Source organism: Cimex lectularius, unplaced genomic scaffold (genome assembly GCF_000648675.2).
Source record: "Cimex lectularius strain Harlan isolate CLEC.00 unplaced genomic scaffold, Clec_2.1 scaffold448, whole genome shotgun sequence".
Lineage (NCBI taxonomy): Eukaryota > Metazoa > Arthropoda > Insecta > Hemiptera > Cimicidae > Cimex > Cimex lectularius.
The window spans coordinates 65,915-82,853 of NW_019393004.1; the positions used below are offsets into that span (position 1 = coordinate 65,915).

Genomic DNA, 16,939 nt, shown 5'->3' on the forward strand with positions numbered 1-16,939 from the left:
CTGGTGGTATGCGAGAAGTGGTAGGCTCAAGTTTATACACACGTGTTTTTACGTACATGCGTGCGCATATTTGTACCTATGTCAATCAGTAAATAAAACACACATATACATTCTTTTTCTATCTCTAAAATTTCATAAAAGTATTGTTTGCCACCAATGATCAATTTTTCAAAGAAAGAGTGAGACGTTTGATACTCAATTTAGTAAAAAGTAGCGTTTTGTTGAGTATAATATTTGCTATTTGTTTGAACCGTCACCTTTAGAATATTTATTGAAAACATTTGGAAATGTTTGTTAAATGGACACCCACTATATAACTGTTTTTTTAAGTATTTGTTTAATTTAAATAATAAGAATTGCTCACATCAGTGTTTTTTTTTGTAAAATAGAATTTCTTTGTAAATAAATATTTTCGGTAAACAGTGAAACACCACAATAAATGAAAATAATATTCTATCGAAACTTCTGTCAAAAAACGTCCTCAAACCTTGTCTATGACTTTGTAACACTGTAAGTCTATTATAATAGCAACAATGATAAAACCATGTCGAGAGAATGTACGCCAAACGTCCATACTACTTAACATTGTAACATAATTAATGTAATTGACATTGTGGAAAACGGTAAACGTGGACTCTGTACAAGCCCGGCGAGTAATTAACAATTGTGTTATTGTTGTAATAATTACTAGCGAGTGACAGTACAATTCATGCTGTTCATCAAAATCGATAAGCACGTTTCTCGTTTCTACATATTAAATTAATAACAATTAAACATTTTTCGTGTGGTATTTACTATGCTGTTCGCAAAAATAAATATCAAGGTGTTTTAAGTAATAAACCACTATATTTATTCCATGATAACGCACCTTTGACTTCGTCCGGTTAATATCATTCAATTAATTAAGGTTTTCAGTGGAGATAAAAAAGTCAATGGCACGAGCGGGATTCGAACCCACGACCTTCGGCTTGATACGCCGCTGCTCTACCACTTGAGCTATCGTGACTTCGATCCCCTCGGGCACTAACTTCCCGTCTCAACACCACCTTTTGAATTTTCCCTCCTTTTTGCCATATTTTTATCTCAACTTAAAACCTTAATTAATTGAATGATATTAATTGGTCAAGCGGACCACGAAAAATAGTGAATTTAGTTCAAAGTTTATATTTAAATCTGTATTGCGTTTTTCCACTCGACATACGTTTTGTCATTCACCCAGGCATCGAAGATGACCCGAATAAAGATCGAAATGTCGGCAAAAAAATGATAAAATGTGTTTTTCCAAACTACCTCATATCTGACCGCTCCTCACGAATCCAACAAATTATATACATACAAAATTTAAAAATCACAAAGGAAGAAAAATCTTAAATAATTACATCCTTTCAATTTTATAACCGCCTCACCATACTCCACTGGCGTCCTTCTCTGCTTCCAAGGGCGGTTTGTGGGCCTGAGAGTCCTGTCTGGCCGATGTTGAGCCCCTGATCGTTGGTGGGATGTGGGTGGAGCCCATACAAGCACATTTCACTTTGAGATCGGTAAAAGATTGTCTGTAATGAAAGAATAAATGTAGTAACATCAAGAACAACCTCGTGGCGCCCGATGGTTTGATGGTGTTGCCGTCTGGAAGGATATGGACCAGTTAACTAATAACGCAAGGTAAGGTAAAAAAAAAATGATTACCAATGTTCTTATTCCGCTTATGCGCGCTGTGTTCGCCTGTCATTGCGGGATTTTGCTGTCGTCAGTGTGACTGTATGTATGTCTTAAACTGTCCAATTTTTTCTAACATATATTTACACTTGAAAATTAGATTTTATATACAGTCACACATATATTTACACAAATCAGAAATATTCTCAATAGAGAATGGTGTTTAGTGACCGTTAGCCAATGATTATTTGGAGATCGTGAGATGCGTTTGATGAAGTGTTTGTTTTGTGTTCCGTGTTGACAATGAGTCACACAAGAATGACACATCTACACAGAAAACAAACGCTTTGAGCTCTGAAGATGATCTCAATAAAGATCTAAACTTTGGCACGATAAAGAAAATGTTTTTCTAAAAGCTACGTCACACCAGACCGCATCTCACGATCTCCAAATAATCATTCTGCATAGTTATATATACTTACGAGAAATTAATATCAATTGTAAAATGTCTGGTAGGAAGTTCAAGTTAAATCAATTTTGATGGTAAGAAAATGCTTGTGTATCCACCTAGTTTAACAGAATTAACCCGGGCTGTGGACGTCGGCTATATCCGGCGGTAAGCCCTTCCGTCAATTAATTGAGCTTTGGCGGTTAGGGTGGGCTATCCTGAGTTTTCCACCTTTGCTCTAGCCGATCACCATCTGGTGTTGAGTAACGTTTCCGGAGCAATTAGCAAGTTGTTCAAACTAAATCCTTTTCTACAATAAAAAGAGAAATTGAACTTCCGCCTGGGCGAAAAGGTTCAAATCCCTTACAGGAATTGCTATCAGGATAACAAACTTTACTCCAGGGCCTGTCTCTGTCCTGTTTTCACCTCAGCTTCTGTTAAATTGATCTGGATGCCGTCTGATCTCTGAAGGTTCTTTATTGGAAATAAAAAAGAAAAGGAATACAAAGAATAGCCATGTACAAAGCCGAAAATTATTTACCGTTGTCTCGCTAAAAGATTTGTCCTTTTTTTATGTTAGTTAAAATAAAACAAATATTTTTGCTTCTATTTTTCGTTACTATTATTTTGACTTTTCTTTATATACTTTTTTTTAATTTCTCTTTCCTAGGCCTTAATTTGAAGGGTTTTTTTATTAATAAATTCAACATTTTGCGAAGGTTCGGTGATCCTGTGCATATACTGAAATATTTTTTTTATTTCCGGAAAAGTTTTAATTTTATATTTTTGTTTTTAAATATTTCATATGTTGTTATAGGTAATTTATTCACATTATATTACCATTGCAAAACGGAAGGAATCCGTGGCCGCAACGGTTTATAAATTGACAAGGCGCTCATCACTGTAAGGTAAAGTTCCCGGGTTCGAATCCAGCGGCCCTGCTTGGGCTGTTTTTCCAAAACACCGGCAACCTGAGGGTTTATACGACTTGCGAATCCTCGTAAACAAAAAAGTAAATAAACAACCATTGCAAAACTTTTATTAATTCTTTCAAGAAAAATTTGATTCACTACACTTCATTTAATTTTTCAATTTATTAAAAAAATTACTAATTTTTTTTACAATATTAAGGAAAACATAGAGAATAAAAATTTTAAATATACAAGAAACACTTTAAAAGAACAACGTAAAATTAAAACATTTCCAGAAATGAAATATATGTCTTCAAAATGACATAGGATCCCTGAAACCTCGCACAATCATCACTTTTTTTAAATCTTTAAAATAAGGCCAAACAATTATTTTTGATACAAATTTTTAAATTTTTATTGGTAGTATCAACTTATTTGGCTTATCTTAAAAGCTCGCTGGAACCAACAATAAAATTGAATTCCAAACATACAGAAAACCCACCTGAAACGGCAATAAAATAAATGCATAATCCAACCACCCTCAACAACACACAACTTAGCCCTATGACACATTATCCTCAGGCAAAAATCGATCCACTCAGCACTGAAAATTACAACACAGAACTACAGACAATAACAAAATTAACAATAAAAATCGGATAAAAAACAGGAACCATCGAGCAACTTTTAAAAAATAAAATAAAATAAAACTTAAAAACGAAACACAGAATAAACAATGTAGGACTCAGCCTATGACTTCTCGCGGTACTCTAGAAAAAATAGAAAATAAATCAGATTGGTTGTTTTGCAAAACAGAATTCGAAATAATTGTATCGAAAATAGAAAAAACATTCACTCGTTGAAAAATTAATTAACCTTGAAAAAATTTCGAAATTTAAATTTTTTTTGGATTTTGATGCTTAAATAGAAAGGATGAATTCTTTAAAAATTTCAGTAGAATTTGTATTAAACAAAAATAATAAATTAAAAAAATAAACTAGTTCTTTGTCTAAAAAACGATACCAGCCGCCATAACAAGCATCGCAGTCATTTAATTATTTTTAAAAATTTTGCCATTTTATTATTAATATTTTTATACTTAATACCTTTTGTTTTATTACATTATTTTCAATTATAAGATATTTATAATTTACTCTCCGACATAATTAGGAGTTTTATTTCGATCTTTGTATGAAGAAAATACATGTAGGAATTGTAGAAAGTCCGTTATATGTGATAAACCACAACAGGAATAAAATTCAAAATTATAAATCGGCTACGTTTTCAATATTGTTGTCTTCCACGACCAATTTTGATCAATCTGCTTCAATGTAACATACTTGATTGTATAACGTAAAACAAATGCAGAATAATTGTATTACCAGGGGTTGTCGTACTACTACGTTTTAAAAATCTGTTATACAGTATCAATAAAAATATTTGTTAATGTAATTTGTCGCTTGTTTATAAAATTTGCAATCGTTACAACAGAAACAGACCGGTCAAAGCAAAGAATTCAGTTTTGAACGGCTATGCTGTTTTATCCATCGTCTCGTGTTCGATGGTTTCGACCGCGCGAGTTGGTTTGAGTGGGAAATGAGACTAAAGAATTTATTGGTATCCTTTAATGAAGAGTTGACGTGCCTGGTTTGAATTTCAAACGACGCCCTGGTCCGCATCCGCGTTGAATATTAACGACTTGAGAAGTGGCCTTTATTTATTTATTTATAAGTTCTCGGCTGTACAACTGTCAAATGGACGGACAGTACATTACGTTTCACCATATTTCATAATTATTGAAATAATTATGAAATATGGTTTAAAAAAAACTTTTGGTACCTTTCTTGATTTAGAACAGGCCTTCGATCAAGTCTGTACTAGGGTTTGCAACTGAAACTGAATAACATCCTCTCTCAGACTGACATCTCTGACGTACCGATTTTGTTGAGTCCGTCAGAGAACTGAATTCTTACCCTAAGGCGGGTGTTCCTCAGGGAAGAATACTTGGCACATTTATGTTTTCAATATACTTAGCAGATATTCTTACACACGTTAACATTTCAACGCATACATTGTCTAACGATACAGCGATTCTTACACGGACCCATCAATTAACATTTAACACTTACAACACATGAATAAATTAACAGTATGGTTTACAAAGTAAAAGTATCTGTCCTGTAAATATATAGCCGACCAAACGTCTAAAGACCAATGGCTGTGTTCTCGAGGAAATGAAAACTGTGGAATTCTATGTGTTCTGGTCAATTCTGGTTCTCTTACGGGGTGAAAAGCCATCAGTCCATACTGATTTAGCAGTGTGTAAAGAAATTTGGACACCTCGAACTTCCTGGAGCTGATGAACCGCTCGAATAACAGTGAGGTTTCGCACAATTCTCAAAGTCAAAAAACGGACATCCTGTGGTTCTGTTACTCTAGGGCGTCCAGAACCGGGGCTTCTATGGTAGGACCCGGTTTCTCGAAAACGTCTAACGGCCGCCCGCAGTGTTTCGTGGGAACTCCGGTGGCAATAGGACGTCCATCATGAATAAGTGCCACCACCACGCGCAACATCCTGATCACGAAGTGGCATTTTTAAGTATAAAAATTGAAATTGAGAAAACAAAGATGAAAACTAAACAGTTTATCACTTCAGCATTCAATTGAGACTGAACAACCATTTTAAATTCCGTAAAAATTAAACACTGAAAATCGTTTATCTTTATTCTGGCACCTCCTCGAAATTAGTGAATTTAATAATTAATAAAATTCAAGATTTTGTATGAAATTAGCAGCTGAGTAAAAAAGGTGCTGTAAACCTGGGATCAGGAAAGCCTTCAGTAGACAGCTAGTGTTCGAAAAAAAATTTCTGACATGATTTGTGAAATAGTTGAGAATTATTATTAACAAAGTTATTCAGATATCGTGAGATGCGGTCGGGTGTGATGTAGGTTTCAGAAAAACATTTTCTTTATCATGCCAAGTTTTCGGTCTTTTATTGAGATCATCTTCAGGGCTCAAAGTGTTTGTCTTCCCTCGGGGGCACTCTCAACACGACACGCAAGGATGGCACAATTACACAGAAGACAAACACTTTGAGCCCTGAAGATGATCTCAATAAAAGATCGAAACGTTGGCACGGTAAAGAAAATGTTTTTCAGAAACCTACATCACACCCGACCGCATCTCACGATATCTGAATAACTATCGATTAACGGTCACTAATCTCTACACATTATTAACAAACTTTTGCACTCTTTTTGTAAAGAATAGAATGAAATATTTATTCGAAGATGCGTACAGTTTCAGAAATTGTTAAGGAACCCCTTCAGATTTATCATACATTAATGTGGGATACCATTTCGAAAACGGTGGTTTTCGATTTGTGTATAAAGTAATAAACCAAAATTGACTTGCTTCATTAATTGAACTGGGTTTTTTCTAATATGACGGATAATTGCATCACCGACAAATTTTGTTCCGGAACATTTTTTTAGTAAGGGTGTATCTTTGCAATTCATCGATAAAGACGTCAGAAACGGTGAATTTTTGCGTCCCTTCCCCTCCTAATTTTGAAACACGACGAAAATTATAATTCTCAGCCAATCAGGCTCGTTTTAGTCTCATTCGACGCTGAAGTAAATGCACTACGAATGTTGTTTCGAGTTGTTTGTGTTTTATGCTAGTAGTAGCGGTTTACTTAATATTTCACAAATAAGGTCAGAAAACGTGTTATTTCTAGGTTTTTTAACCCTAGTTCTGTACAGAAGGCTTTCCAGACCAAGGTTTAAAGGTTTCTTATTCAGCGTTCGTCCTGAATTTTTGATCCATGATTTGGGGTCATTCAGTATAAACATAGATACCCACACTTACACATCATAAATATTCAACATAAAATATATACATTCAACATATAAAAATACATGTAATATAATAATATGATAAAAATAATGTAATACAAATTAAAACAAAATAAAAAATAAAAACAAAACAAATTATTTATTTTTTATATTTTTGTTCATTTCTTTGTTTCTATTTTTATTAATTAATTAACTTTGACTCAATTTTTTAGGTTTTTATTTATGTGTGTGGTGATTAGTGACCGTTAGTCGATAATTATTCAGAAATCGTGAGAAGCGGTCTGGTGTGATGTAGGTTTCAGAAAAACATTTTCTTCATCGTGACAACGTTTCGATCTTTGTGGGGTGACTAGTGACCATAATAGACGTCGATAATTAAAAGGTGGTGACCACCAGACCGCATCTCACGATTTCTGAATAAGTTTCGATCTTTATTAAGATCATTTTCAGGGCCTGGGATTTACATACAAAATGTTTGTAAATCCCAATCCCTGAAGATGATCTCAATAAAGATCGAAACGTTGGCACGATAAAGAAAACGGTTTTCTAAAATCTACGTCACACCAGACCGCATCTCACGATTTCTGAATAATTGTTTTTATTTATTTTCTTATTTTTATTTTTATTTTAATTATAATTTTATTTTTTATACAACTGTCAATGTTTTGCTCAACCGTTAATTTTGTAGGAGGTAACTGTAAATTGCGTTTTAGATTTTTGTGGGTTTTTTCCATTTTAATATCAGTGGGGAGGGAGTTCCACAATTTGCAGGAATGGATCAAAAATTATTTTTGATAAGTGCAGTCCTATATGGAGGCATACATAAATTTGCATCAAAACCCCTGGAGAGAGAGAGAGAGAGAGAGAGAGAGAGAGAGAGAGAGAGAGAGAGAGAGNGAGAGAGGAGAAGAAAGACAGTATTAATAAAGGGGGAAAGACTAAACGATAAACTTGCTATCTCAGTAAGAACAGATGGAGAAAAGGAGAGTTGTGGGTTATGGGTTATGAAAATAAAAAGGGTACTATATTTCTAAACGGCACTTGTGACTTTTCTTAATTTACTGTGAATCTGTCTTAGTTGGCAATAATGACAATTGGTAATATCAACTTTTGCAATTCAATCTCCCGAGAAATTGAATGGATAATAGAACGACTTGTGGAGAGAATCTCGTGGAAGAATAATGCTTTAACCATTCAGATATGCCAAGGAGGAAAGTTCTCCCTTTCACAAGGGATTCCTTGTGAATTAAAACTCATGAAACAAAAAAAAAATCTTACAGAGCAACTTTTGCCTTGAACATAAAAAGACTCTTAAGTCGGCCGCCGACGAGGAGCGGGAAAGCCAGAACGCAATCCAAGAGCCGAAGCCGGCGAACGGTGCACCAGGGTTGAAACGCCCCCATAATGAACTCCGTATGAACAGGGTTTGAAACTGAAATTTATTTCATAAGAAAGAAGAAGAAAGTAGCGGTTTCCTACCTTTTTCCGCCCAAGCTCGTTTTGAAGGGTTTGCCTGGTTTTATAAAGTTGGAAAAATGAGGAAACTTCCACAACTTCCGCCAGCGCAAAGAAATCACTCCCGGCTTCCTGTCCCTCGAAAATGATTTGGTAGGCAATTTTCAATAAAGTTGGAACATTTTTAAGACATATTTTTAAAATGAAAATTTACTACCTGTCAAAAGGAATAATAGTCGTTTGTTTTTGACAGATTGGTCAACAATTTAATGGGCCAAAATAAAAAAATAAAAAGTAGATGTTTTAGGAAACAAATAGTTGGTAAATTTTATAAATTAAAAGGAACATACAATCAAAAAATAATGACCGACTGAGTGAAAAATAGGTGGAAAAAAGAAATAGTAGATGAAGTAATAGCAAATAGTTACAGCTTCACTTAGGGCAGAACAGACCAACATACGAAAAAATGCTCATCACAGTGGAGCAGTTTTTGCAAAAATCATTTAATGAATTTGAATAAAATTGTATATGATGGTAATTGATACAAACACTTAATATTCCTCAAACAAGACTTTTTAATTGGACAAAACTGTCGTATTGCCAATAATATATATTCAACTAAAGATTGCTTTGCCAATCCTTAGCTAAATCTATTCTAAAATGTTTCATTAATTTCTCAAAATTAATTATCAAAAACACTGAATAACATTCACCCAATAGTTTTATGGGTAGAAAAGTGATTTTTCAGCAGAAGGAAAAGCATAAGAATGCATAAATGGCAATATTTCCCATTGTCGGATCCCCCATTTCCATTACATCATCAAATCGGGTAAATTTTGTTCTTATGTTATCAAAAAATAGAAATTGAAGCGCAAAAGGCAGACATGTTTATGCAAGAGGCCGCGAAAAGCGTAAATCGAATACCAAATGCAAAACGACATGAAGAGTATGAAGGTCTGAAAACTTCTAAAATTTAAGAATATATAGTAGAAAAAACAAGTTGGTTTAATTTTTTTAATACGTACAGAAATTTTAAAAACAAAAGAATATTTTAAAAAGAAAATAATTTTTAAAAAAATTGGGGATTCTTTTTTTAAAAATTATTTGCCCATAAATAAAGAGTCTTGAGAGAGTGTATAAAAAAAGGTTGTATATTGTATATAAATTGGAAGATAATATAGAATAGATAGATTTGGTTGGGTAAATAGATAAAAAGAGAAAGAGAGAGAGAGAGAGAGAGAGAGAGAGAGAGAGAGAAAGAGAGAGAGAGAGAGAGAAGTGAGGGATACAAATATTGAAGAAGAAAAAGAAGAAGAAGAGAGAGAGAAAGAGAGAGGGGGAGAAAGAAAAAAGTGAGGGATAGAAATATTTAGGAAAAAAGAAGAAGAGAGAGAGAGAGAGAGAGAGAGAGAGAGAGAGAGAGAGAGAGGAGAGCAAATCAGAAAGAGGTAGAACCGAAGCGTACTAAAATAAAGGGATCCTAAATTATACAAAAGAACAACCGACATACTGAGAAAGAGCTTGCATAAGGGTGCTGAATATTAAAAAAAGAAAGGGAACGAGAAAGGAGAAAGAGAGAGAGAGAGAGAGAGAGAGAGAGAGAGAAAATGTTATTAATTGAATAAAATAGAAAAGAAGCTTTAATTCTTTAATTAGAGAATGAATAATTGACTTATTGTTAGCAAAAAAGTGTAGGAGAAAGGGTAAATAGTAGAGTGAGAGAGAGAAAGAGAGAGAGATTGAGAAAGAGAGAGAGAGAGAGAGAGCGATAAAACGTTATTAATTGAATAATATAAAAAAGAAACTTTAATTTTTTAATTAGAGAATGAATAATTGACTTACTGTTAGCGAAAAACAGTTGGAGAAAGGGTGATTAGTAGAGTGAGAAGAAGAGAGAAAGAGAGAGAGGGAGATAAAAAAGAAAAACATGTTAGAGTTAAAAAAAGAATTAATATTAAACTTCCCACTGAGCAAACAAGGGATGCATAAATGGGAGGAAGAGTGAGATAGATAGGTAGGTAGGTAGGTAGATAGACAAACAGAGTTAGTTAGAGGTTAGAAAAATGGATAGATAGATAGATAGATAGAGAGAGAGAGAGATGGATAATCACTCAGTGGGAGAGAGGGTGAATAGTAGAGATATGGAGTGGATACTTGACAGCTGACATTTATCAATGCTAAATAAAGGGAACAAATAAAAACTACACTCGTGCTCAAAAGTTCATAAGTCTTCACAACTGTAGGCTCATTTTACATTTAAAGAAAGATTTGAACGTTGAATTTTAATGGACGCAACGGCTTGTTTAAGACGGCTTTAGAACCCACATCGCTTACCCTTGAAATCCGATTTTGAGATTTTGCCGTTGCTCAAGGCGTGATAAACTCATAGAAGTTGGCTTTGGCACCGACAACCCGACTGGACAAAGGCCAAAACCACCAAAACGCCGTTAGCACCCCTTTATGCCACCATCCCTTACGACACCCAAAATACCAAGTCAATCTTTCCATGTTGAAATGGTAAACTGAAATTTCTTTCGTCGACTAATGAGTTTCTAGAAATTTTAAAAATAAAAATTTGTACGTTTAACATACTAAAACGGTTTTGTGTCGCTTATTATGTTTATTACAAAGAAATTACATATGTCTCATACCGTGAGTAAAATGATTTACGTTTGTTTTTAATTTGTAATTAAATTTATTTTGTAATTAAAAAGTAAATTTATTTACAGGGTGAAACAATAAATGAATAGTATTCTTTATTTTTGAAGATATATTTTGTAAAAATTTAATTTTTAAAGGAGTGTGAATTGTAATTTTGTATGCACAAATGTCAAGTATAAATAGTACAAATAGAACGGAAATTACAATGTTTATAATCAATGTTTTTTCTCTGGTTCGATAGAATTTAATTTTTAAAGGAGTGTGAATTGTAATTTTGTATGCAAAAATGTCAAGTATATATAGTACAAATAAAACGGAAATTACAATGTTTATGATTTTTTTTTCTCTCGTTCGATAGAAATTGGTTGTTATTAATGAATATCATTTTGATAAAAAATTTACATTTTGCTGATTCAGTTTGATTAAAATTATTTAAATTTTTTATATGTTTTAATTAAAAAGTAAATTTATTGAGAGTGTAGAATGATAAATGAGTTGAGAAATTGGTCAATTATAACTATCATATTTACAAAGAATTTACATATTACTCATTCAGTTTATTAAAATTCTTTACGATTTTTTATATGTTTTAATTATAAAGTAAATTTATTTACAGTTTAATAAAATAAATGAGTTGTGTTCGTTATTTCTGAAGATATATTTAAACAAAATATTTTAAAAAAGTGTGAATTTCATTTTTTATGGATAAACTTCAAGTATAAAATGATTGGAAATTACAATATTTTGATTGAATTTTTTCCTCTCCTTCGATAGAAATTGGTTATTAATGAATAACATATTCACAAAGAATTTACATTTTGCTGATTAAATTAAATTAAATTTTTTTTGTTTTTTATATTTTGCAATTAAAAAGTAAATTTATTGACAGTGTAGAAAGATCAATGAGTTGTGTTCGTTATATTTGAAAATACATTTTTAAAGGAGTGTGAATTCAATTTTTTATACGTAAAGGTCAAGTATAAATAAAATAAAAATTACAATAATTTTGTTGAATTTTTTCTCTCGTTCGTTAAAAATTGTTATTAACGAATATCATATTTAAAGGAATTGACGTATTGCTCATTCAGTTTTATTTAAATCCTTGAGTTTTTTTTATATGTTATAATTAAAAAGTAAATTTATTTGCAGGGTAAAAAAATAAATAAATGAATTTGGTTTGTTGTCTTTGGAGATATATTTTTCAAAAGAATCCTTAAAGGAGTGAGAATTTAAATTTTTATGCGTCAAGTATAAATACAATGGAAATTACAATATTTTAGGGGTTTTTTTTTCTCGTTCGATATAAATTTATCAATGGTTATCATATTTAACCTCCCTTACCTCCCTTTTCTGTTGTAAATATGCAAACAAGACATTAACGCAAATAAATTAAAAAAAAAGAAAACGAATAAACGGAGGAAATGGCGGTGTCTCGACTCCTACTTTTTCCTCCAAGGCATTTTCCAAAGTTAATGATGACCGGAAGGAAGGAGCGGCTACGTCCTGCGGAGGAAATGAGAAAAGTTGAGGGGGTCACCGCCGAGGAGCAAATAAATTCTGAACTAAGAAGGTGTGAAAATTGCCCCCGGCGGTTTTGAATGTTAATTGCCCTTGTTAAAGGCAGTCATTTGTCAGGACTTTTGGAAAAAAATTTCACGGAAGAAAACACCATAGTTTTTATCTTTTAACGGCTTTTGACCTGCAATTTATTCAATTAAGCGCGTATCACAAAGTACAGCTAAATTATACATTGATATTTTAATAATATTGTTAAATTTAAAAATGCATCGATATCGTTAGTGCGTTACAGATTTAATTATTATCTGAAAAAAGCGTTCGGATAGTAAAAATTTTATTATATTATACAATGTGGAATTCATTAGTGTTCGCGGTCAAATAATTGAAAAATGGCAAAAAAGGAGGGAAAATTGGTGGAGAGAGAGAGAGAGAGAGAGAGAGAGAGAGAGAGAGAGAGAGAGAGAGTGACAGAGAGGGGGGAGAGTGACGGAGAGTGTGCACTTTCAACACGACACAGAAGAATGACCCATCTAAACGGAAAACAAACTCTTTGAGTCCTGAAGATGATCTCAATAAAGATCGAAACGTTGGCAAGATAAAGAAAATATTTTTCTAAAACCTACGAACCTCACGTTCTCCAAATAATGATTAAAAATAAATTGTGTTTCTTACATATTGCGCTATGTATTATTTATGAAGAACTTACCTTATTCTGACCAAAAATGTCTAGTTAGTTTTGGGGAGATTTTTGGGTATGGGTCTAAACAATTCAGTAATTGCTTTTTGCCAGTTTCAAATTATACTTGTGTAATTATTACTTGTGTAAGGGTACCAATATTTTTGCAACGCTCGCTATCCTCAATATTTTCGGTAACATTCGAGTGTTAACATTCGATCACATCGTACCATTGGAAATCTGTTTTTCTTTCATCGCATCGAGGGCTATGTAAAGTTCATATAGTGGAAAAGTAAGTAAAAAATGCTACTTCGTAAATAAGATCAAGTTAAAATTGTTGTAATAATTACTTGCCATTATTAACAGTTAATGTGATGTATTAATAGGACAGGGTAATAGTTGCAATTATTTAAAAAATGTGAAAATATGAAGAAGAAATACAAACAGAATTACCTTTCGTTTCGAAATGATGCCTAGTGTCTCAATATTAATTATTCAGTTTTCAATTAAACTGCCACTCTTTGTCCCTGTGGGGTCGGATGAATAAAATAAGGGGAAGAAATTAAATAACACCGGTTATTATCGCCTCGCCCCCGCCCTCGGAAAGTTTTTGCCAGATGGAAAATGCATGCCACGAATGCGTATTGAAAACGGCAAGTCCCCGATTGTACAGGCAAAGTGAGCTTATCCTCATGGTCTCCCACCTCGGGATCATTGTTGTTTCAACATCTCCCTATGTCTACATCCGGCAGACACGAGAACCAGCTTTATCAAAATTGCTCCGTTTCCCTTCTCTAATGTATCCCGAAGCTTCAGAGGAAGTCTCATGTCTTATTTCGCTCTGGAACCTCGCTCGATTTATTATGCCGCTTGCTGCCAAGAACCGTTTGTAAACGGTGCGACCTATTCTGACGCTTCTAATTAAAACGATTGTGTTAGATTGTTCTGAATGAAGTGCTGCCTAGTTTAAAAGTTAAAATATCTCATTTAAAACAAAAATTAATTAAAGCAAACTGTGCCTCAAATAGTTTTTAATTTTTTAATTATTCTTATCACACAAACAATTATTAACCTATAAAATCGACATTTTTTGAATGCGTAACAATATCGTAAACTATTGGATTGTCGTATATTTGTACAATTTCAAATAAAACCGAAACGCAAAATAATATTAAGGGTATTCACGCTCTTTGTGTTATCCCTGTTAACTCTGTTAGATCGTGTTAGATCGAGAAAAATGATGACGTGTACTTGTAAGAATCGGCTAGTTAGCATTGGTCGATCTAACAGGCCAGAGTCAATGTTAGATGTTAGTTCACTAGTTTCCTGGTCCGCTTGACCAATTAATATATTACAATTAATTAAGGTTTTCAGTTGAGATAAAAAAGTCAATGGCACGAGCGGGATTCGAACCCACGATCTTCGGCTTGATACGCCGCTGCTCTACAACTAGGTGTTAGGTTGAAAATGTAGTCACTTTTCTATCCGTTAGGGCGTAGATAGCCAACATGGCAGCCATGAATTTAACAGCTGTTTTTTGTTTACATGTATTTTTATTCTTAAATACACATTAATTAAATCAGAACAATATATTTTTTTTGTTAATTACTCACATTGTAATAAATACGAAAATTAAAAAAAAATCAAATTAACTGAATTCGAATTCATTATTTTTTATTTCGGCTATTCTAGAGCATTTCGAATGAAAGAGTAGATTAATTTTCCGGTTTTATTAACTTCTGGCATCTAACAATTTAACACAGAAGAAAACCAAAACAATCAACAAGCCTTCAAGAACGGCAATAGCTTCATTTTTGGTTATACCAAACGCCACGCGCACCATTGCGGAAAAAATAACATTTAACAAGCTAAGAAAAGAAGGGGGCGATTTCGATCTTACTGGACATTTCTCTATTCGAGTTAACACGAGTTAACATCATACAAACATTGTGAATACCCCTAATATTCATTGTACGATGTTTTTACATTATTATATCATAATATAATTGTGACTTAAAAAAATGGTAAGTAGTACATATAATTTACCAGATAACCCAAACAATATGAATATATGTTTTTTCGTCAAACTTTAAATTTTTTAACTTCAAAGCTTTTTAACCTTTTAAACCTTTTTTACTTCAAATCAACCTTTTTACAATTAAATTCACTATTTTTCGTGGTCCGTTTGACCAATTAATAACATTTAATTAATTGAGGTTTTAAGTTGAGATAAAAAAGTCAGTGTCACAAGCGGGATTCGAACCCACGACCTTCGGCTTGATACGTCGATACACTACTACTTGAGCTATCGTGACTTCGATCCCTCGGGCACTAACTTCCCATCTGAAGCCCACCTTCTGAATTCTCCCTCCTTTTTGCCATTGTTCAATGAAATGAAGTACACTTCACTAAAGCCATTTCATTTGTTGCCGAGAATCCAATCCGATTACACGACATTTGAAAAATGGCAAAAAGGAGGGAAAATTCAAAAAGTGGGGTTGAGATGGGAAGTTGGTGTCCGAGTGGATCGAAGTCACGATAGCTCAAGTGGTAGAGCAGCGGCGTATTAAGCCGAAGGTCGTGGGTTCGAATCCCGCTCGTGACACTGACTTTTTTATCTCAACTTAAAACCTCAATTAATTAAATCTTTTTAGAATTAAAATTGAAAAACTGAATGGTTGTTAACTACCCTCACGAAGTACGTCATGTGTACATCTTATAATCATACTCATTTCATAATAAGGAACAGATTGTAATAAATACAAAAATTTTAAAAAATCAAATTAACTGATTTCGAATTAATTATTTTTTATTTCGGGCTATACCATTCGGGCTCAGCTGCCAGCCCCTTCATCAGACCTTATTGCAAAAAACAATACATGTCAAAATTTAAATGAATGAAAAACATTTTACCAACTTCTTGAAAAACGCAGGTCATTTGTTAGTACTTTACGAGTTCATATATAGCATTTTAAATGAAAGAGTTGATTAATTTTCCTTTCTTACAAACTTCTGGCATCTAACAATTTAACACAGAAAAAAACCAAAACAAACAACAAGCTTTCAAGGGCGGTTATAGCTTTATTTTTGATTCTACCAATCGCCACGCGCGGAATTGCGGAAAAATTAACGTTTAATACTTTAAGAAAAGAAGGGGGCGTTCACGACCTTACTTGACATTTCTCTATTCGAGTTCACACGAGTTAACATCTTACAAACATCGTGAATACCCATAATGTCATATAATAGCATCTTAGAAGATCCAACCATCAGTGTTAATTTATGTTTACCCTTTTACATTCAAAGAAGGGAAGAATCCTAAAACTTTAAAATTTTTCAAGTTTACGTTACGTTTCTTACAATTAACAGGTGTGACTTAAAATAAGGTATTTGCATTTTTTGCCCACCATAGACCATGTTCTGTACACCAAGTTTGGAGTTTATTCAGATCGAAATTTAATTTATCTATTTGTTCCTTAAGATTGGTGACATTTGGATCCATTTATACATTTATATCATCCCCATAGAATCCATATTTGTAATATTTTGTTGGATCAGATATTTGATTAATGTATAGTTCAAAGAGTAATGCTGATAGCGTTGACCCTTGTGGCGGCCCTGTGCTGGTGGATTGCCAATCAGAATAATGGTCATTTGTTGTTTTTATTCTTTGTAGTCTACTATGAACGTACGATTTGACTCAATTTATGATTGGATAATAATAGTGGATATAATTCTTACTCACAGTTTGTTG

General features: G+C 33.1%; 1 protein-coding gene and 1 non-coding gene across 2 annotated transcripts in view; both read left to right on the forward strand.

Annotated features, from left to right (window-relative positions):
- LOC112128013 overlaps window positions 1-16,939 on the forward strand; it is an 82,704-nt gene that overhangs the window by 43,192 nt on the left and 22,573 nt on the right. The window lies entirely within an intron of this gene.
- Window positions 15,718-15,790, forward strand: Trnan-auu. Its single transcript has one exon. It is a non-coding gene; the product is annotated as a tRNA-Asn (tRNA).